General features: G+C 35.5%; 1 long non-coding RNA gene across 1 annotated transcript in view; it reads left to right on the top strand.

Moving 5' to 3' along the window:
• The first annotated feature begins 275 nt into the window (after positions 1-275).
• The window catches only part of LOC130092438 (uncharacterized), a 15165-nt gene continuing 9219 nt past the window's right edge, over positions 276-6221 (top strand). Inside the window, exon 1 of the long non-coding RNA XR_008807924.1 lies at positions 276-635. This is a non-coding gene — a long non-coding RNA (uncharacterized LOC130092438). The remainder of the gene's footprint in view (positions 636-6221) is intronic.

Here is a 6221-nt window from a genome sequence, read left to right as displayed (position 1 = left end):
ATCAAATTAAGTGTAAAATGTGATTGCTCTATAATTCTTCAGAAGGCCTATGTTTATCCGGAAACTAGTTGTCTAACATTTATAAGATACAATACAAAAAATGTTTTAGATGAATATTCTTTCACAAAAATATATTTGCATTTTATTTCAAATATTCTACAATCATTTTCTCTCACATTTTTCTTTGAATACATTCCTTTCATGGTCAGTATACGTTTTAAGCATCTTTAAGCTGGAAATCTCGACACTGACAGACTCGCAGAAAATATGGGCCTTGCTTCTTTTATTTTTTCTGAAGGACCCCACCCACCCACACTTATTCGCCCCCCTTCACCAAATTCTTAACACACACTGAACACAACGTCAAATAGCTTCACACTCAACCAATCACAAGCAACAGCATTGTGTCAACCTACATCACAGTGGCCAATCAAATGTTTTGTAGTCTGTCATGTGACACAAAGCCCCGCCCCATTTGTGGAATCATTCAGAGTGCGAGTGGAACTACAGCGATTCAGCGGTGACTGACCGGCGCAGATCCAACCGGCTGGAGGATCCGAGGACATTTCCGAAGCGATACAAATGCTCCTTACGTGGAATGTCTTCCTTCACGTCTTCTTAAGATTTTAAAGAAGGTATGTAAGCCTTCACTTTGCTCTCACAATGCAAAAGTTGAAGATATTGGTCATGAATTAAGGGTAAAAGCTGTAGGTAGCAGCTGCGCATGAACTAGGAACTGTGTCACCAATAACTTATTCATAAAAGTGCTATATCTGCAGTTTGATCAATTTCTGCAAGACTTAAAAAAAAAATATTGCTATTTATTCAGATGTTTTTTGTATTTGATTTAGGCTATTTATCAGAATAAATTACTACATTTAGATATAAATTGCATATAAATCATAAGCTTCTGTTTATATAATTCTGAATCAAGATATAGCTACACAGATGCAAATTTCTTTATTAAAAAACACTTTTAACCTCTAGGCTATAGGTGGTTATTCTTGACCCTTACCCATTATATTTAACCATGCATTCTCTTCATATTTTATTGTTTTTTTTTAATATATATTTTGCACCAACACCACTGGAATATTTACATTTTATTGCAATAATCTCATCTACACGATCATTAAAAAAAAGATTGGAAATCAATTATATTGTTGTGTTGAAGTAAAAAGAAAAAAAATAAGATTTTTAAATGTGTTAGGGTTTTAAATGTTTTAAAGGGGTTTAAATGTGATATATATTTTGCACTATGTATCTACATTTTTGATTTAATATTCCTGAATCTGTCTGAAACAAATTAAAGTAGGCTAGTTCAAAAATCTACAATACTGTGTAACAATTCATGTCATATACAAAGAGTGCTATTGTTACAGTCTAAACCACTACCAGAGTGGGCTGCAATACCAATTGAATGATATTTTAAATTATGTGCATTAATTTATTGTGGCAACGAAATTGACTTGTCTGTTGTGACTTGTATAAATAATTGAAAAAGTGTATGGGAAGCATTTCGACTCAAAACAGCAAATAAAATGGGAAACAAATGCACTGCCACATTTCGTGCAATCTTTGGAATTGGAAAGTGTTACAACCTTCCCCGTCTGCTCAGACATGATATTTCTAGTTTTCTAAACGTCTTGATCCAGATCACCTGGATTTCACCTCTTGTGTTAGACTGCTTTCCATTGTCGGTACACAAACTGGTGTGAGTTATCTATCTCAGCGTCCAAACTCTCATTATCACCGCTGCATCATTAGATTAAATTGGTAAACTGATGCTTGTATGTGGGCTGAAGATATACTTGGCTTAGTGACAACAAGTTAAATGTGCATAATTACCTTTAATCCCGGTTTCAGTTTCAATGTTCTCTGCACTTTTTTCGGTTATACAGTACAGTAAATGGTACTTATTAACTACAGCAGTTGATGTATTTTGTGTAGACAAGTCACTGTTTAAAAGAAAAAGTAGAAAAGCCCAGTTCAGACAGAAGTACACTGGAAATAGAAGTACACAGCTGATCACTGAAATCTGTCTGGTGTTGCTGACAGGATCCAGATGTGTCTAATTGCAATATATGAAATCTGTTTGTTGCCGTTCTGGTCTGTAGTGAGATAAAGTAAGGTCACGGAAAGCCGCAACAGACCGAGAGAGGCAACTGTTAAATATATAACAGGCTGTGATTATATCTGTACCGGAAAGTAACCCCCTACACACACACACACACACACACACACACATACACGCTCTACCTTCTTTGTCTGTCTCCCGGGTTATCTCCACCTACTGCCACCCTCAAAGACACCTGAACACAGACATAATGATCAACAGCAACGGGCGTCTGGAGAGAACACCCCCTCCTCTCTTCCACTGTCTCTCTCTTTCTCTTCCTCTTACTCACAAGCAGGCCCAAACAGACAGAAAGAATTCTAAAAGGGCACACACACACAAAATAACACTATGATATTTTTAAAGCCAGGCATATCTGCTGGGTAAGATACACGGGCCTAAGAAAATATTTGAACTTTTAATGATGTCATTGTATGAATATCATTGCATTAGACAACAAAATGTCAAGCGCAACTATTTACATTTATTCATTTTAAATAACAGCTCAAACACACAACATTTCACCATTTTAAAAAAAAATAAGAAAACAATATACTATTTAAAATCAAATTGGAATTTCAGAAGCGAAAAGTACATCGTAAAAAAGGACTTTTCGACAGTATTGAACATTATTGGAGCATGTTTTACGAGAATATACAATTTTTTCGTTTTTTTACTTCACAATTGTTTAATCCTTGCCGTTTCTTTGTAATTCTTTGTTATATTTACTCAATTTTTGAGTGAAAATTGTTTCAAAGCTATTTTTTCAGTTTAACTGCAAAAATATTTCTCAAAAGTAAAGTTAGTTCTGAGAGAAACCCATTTGGTTGCAAATGCCACTTGGTTTAATGTTTTATGTGCAATGCATTGGAACGTTTATAAAATATAAGACACCATTTGAATATTTTTAGAGCTTGTTAGATAGAATTTGTTAGAATCTGTGAGTCATATACCAGTGTGCCACTTTTGCTACGATCTCTTGCTCACTTCATCTCAAGTGAAAATATGGGTGGCATATTTTTTATTTCTGTTAAGTGGCTCCTACATGCTTTTTTGTTGAGCTACATGTCTTAATGTTTCTTTGAAACTGGCTACATAATTGTGGAATAGTAGGTTTGGAAGTTCAAACAAGACATGATAAAAGTAGGCCTACATCTTAAACACAACACCTTTCAAAAATTTGGGTGCAGAACATTGTTGTTTTTTTCAGCAAGGATAAAATGACAGTAAAGACACTTATAATGTTACAAAAGATTTTTATTTTAAATAAATGCTTTTCTTTCGAACTTTCCATTAATCAAAGAAGCCTGAAAAAAAAAGATGTATCACGGTTTCCACCAAAAAAATATTAAGCTGCTCAACTGTTTTCAAGATTAAAATAAGAAATGTTTCTTGAGCACCAAATCTGCATTTTAGAATGAAGGATTGTGACATTGAAGACTGGAGTAATGGTGGTTGAAAATTCAGCCTTGCAACTCTACCATCTGAAATCTGAAAGATTACTATTACCAACAATATTATAAAGCCAATAGTTTGAGCGCAGCTTTTTTATAAATCTCCCAGAAATCAAAGAACCCTTGCAGAAGGTAAGCACAGTGACTGCTTTTCAAGTGAAAACTGAAAGACGATGTTTTGTTCAAATGTGTTTTTCGGCAGCATAAATGTGGGCTTTCATTGCAAACAGTGAAAAGCAGTCACCATTCAACAATCATTTTCAGACGTACAGTACAGATGTCAAGGCAGCTCTAAAATCCGGAGAATGTTAGGGGTGTCTTGAGGGAAGACACGCCCATTCCAAGTCTCAACAAAACCCGCAAACACACACACACACACACATACAGACAATGTACCTCCATGTGTGGTTGTGGTGCTTTGAAAGAAATATCCCAGAATGGGCCACACTTCAAAGAGATGTTCATCCATTCTGTCTGAGGAACTAAAATTAACGGAAACACCTCAGGGGGAATGTGACACCAGCTGCTAAGACGCCTTCTTTCTTTTTTTTTTGTTCTAACACTTTTTCTTGGTGCGCTTGAGCATGTGCGCTCACATATGTAGACTCCATCTTGAACCATCGCTATTTCCAGGGCCAGGGTTTGTGGAATCCACACTGTAATCTGTTGTGTGGAGAGGATGTTGAGATGGATTATTAAAGCCCCAGCATGCTGCGTGTGCCATTACTGTGGAGAGATCAGCACAGTGAGGTTAATGAGCCAATCTGCATAAACTTTGTCCCCATCTGGAGCATTTGGGTGGTGTGGGGCAATGTAGAGCGTAAGTGCATCTACATCACCAACAACCCTTAACGTAGCGAATGATTTATGCTAACGATCTTTCAACTCTTCACTGAAAACTTACAACACAAGCTCAGGCTCCCTGGAGCATGACTGCGGTTGGTTGGTAAAAAATTGCACTAAAACGGCATGGTTTCGGCTGTAGTGACATTTACATACAGTTAAAATATGAGATATTATGTACAATTTCCAAAGTCATGGTGTGCGATTGTATACTTTATGTATTATTTTTTTAAATGAGTTTGGTGCTTAAACTGTAATTTTCTTCGTTCAGTGTTAAAATACCATCTCTTATCCCTGCTTAATATGCAGAGATAACCAAGTAAGCCGTTTGCAAACATTTCCATGAAAACTTGAAATAGCTTGTGTCTTTGGGAGAGAGCTGGGTGTGTTTAGGACTTTAGCGTCTGCATTAAATATAACAGTAGTTTGAGAATGGAAAAACACTGCATTTTACTTCCCTACAAAAGAAAAACACTAACTACACATTTTGCCAGTTGAATTATGACTGAAAACAAGTCTCTTAAGCTATGATTGACTGTAACAGATGGGCTTGGTTCGACTATGCTTAGAGAAATATGTTTGAAAATGAATATTAAAGTCAATCAAAAAACTGAGCCAATCTGCTCAGTTCCAGTGTTTTGTTGATGTAGTTACTGCCTTTTTAAAAAAAAATTCTAGTGCAATTTAAAAGTTGTCAGTTTTTTTTATGTATGATGTTATGTAGTGTTGAAAATTCAGTGACACTTCTAGTGACAAAATTAAGAGAAATCTGAGCGTGAAAAGTGATATCAAAGTTAATCAAAAAGACTGAGCCAATCTGCTCAGATTCAGTGTTGGTACTGCATTACTAGGGCATTTTAAATGTTGTCAGCTGTTAAAGTCATCATTTTGGCTTCCATTCAAAGTTTTTTTGAACCATTGGTGTGTTAAATTCAGTGGCACTTCTAGTGACAAATGACATTCTGCTTTATGTGGTAACTGGAGATACTGAGATACTTTATAAAATCTGTTTGGAAAAAGTTGGCGATTGTAAAGTGTGCATTCACAAATTAGCTCTAAAGAATTGTCTCAAAAACAACCTCAATCAGTCTTATAGACATTCATTTGGCTGGTGAAAACAGCTCGTTTGATAGTTACATCATAATTGTGATGAAATAATGTGAAATTGAGCGTTTTATGCATAATTTATCTTTGATCCCAAACTCAAAGGAAAACAATATTTATTTAATCAAAGTAAGACCATTTTTTATATGGACTTTGCATTTATACACTACATTTTCCTTACAATCTGAATTGAAGAAACATAGTGAAATGGATTTTAACTTCCTATTTCCACTGGAAACTAAAAGCTGACTTGAGAACATTTTCTGAAGGTGCTGACTGTAGGATGTGCCACGTGTTTATGACTGAGGATTTAACCACAGACATCTTAAACAGCAGTTTCCCAAGAGAACACCTCTGATTAAGAAATTAAGAAAAAAACATAAATGCCACCAAAGAAATGCAAGATAAAAAAACATCCAAATGGCTAAAAATGAAACCGCAATTTTTGCTTTTTATATATACACGTTTGCATGAAACCTCTGTATTGTTGGCTGTAATCTGTGATCTGCAGACTCAATAAGTTGGAACCTTTTGAAGAGCGACCACACACGCACACACACACACACACACATACAGTACAGTTAAAGAACACTATGTTCTACTGAGTGTCTATGGCATAAACAGAAAGTGACTATTCCTCTTTTTTTCTCACTTCCAAAAGACAACCACCCAGCTAGTTTAAACCATTAGATCATTTAGTTTTT

This window comes from Rhinichthys klamathensis, unplaced genomic scaffold, assembly GCF_029890125.1.
Source record: "Rhinichthys klamathensis goyatoka isolate OS25496 unplaced genomic scaffold, OSU_Roscu_1.1 h1tg000008l_1, whole genome shotgun sequence".
Taxonomy (NCBI): Eukaryota; Metazoa; Chordata; class Actinopteri; order Cypriniformes; family Leuciscidae; genus Rhinichthys; species Rhinichthys klamathensis.
The sequence above is the reverse complement of the archived record's forward strand: the minus strand, read 5'-3'. Positions and strand labels throughout refer to the sequence as shown.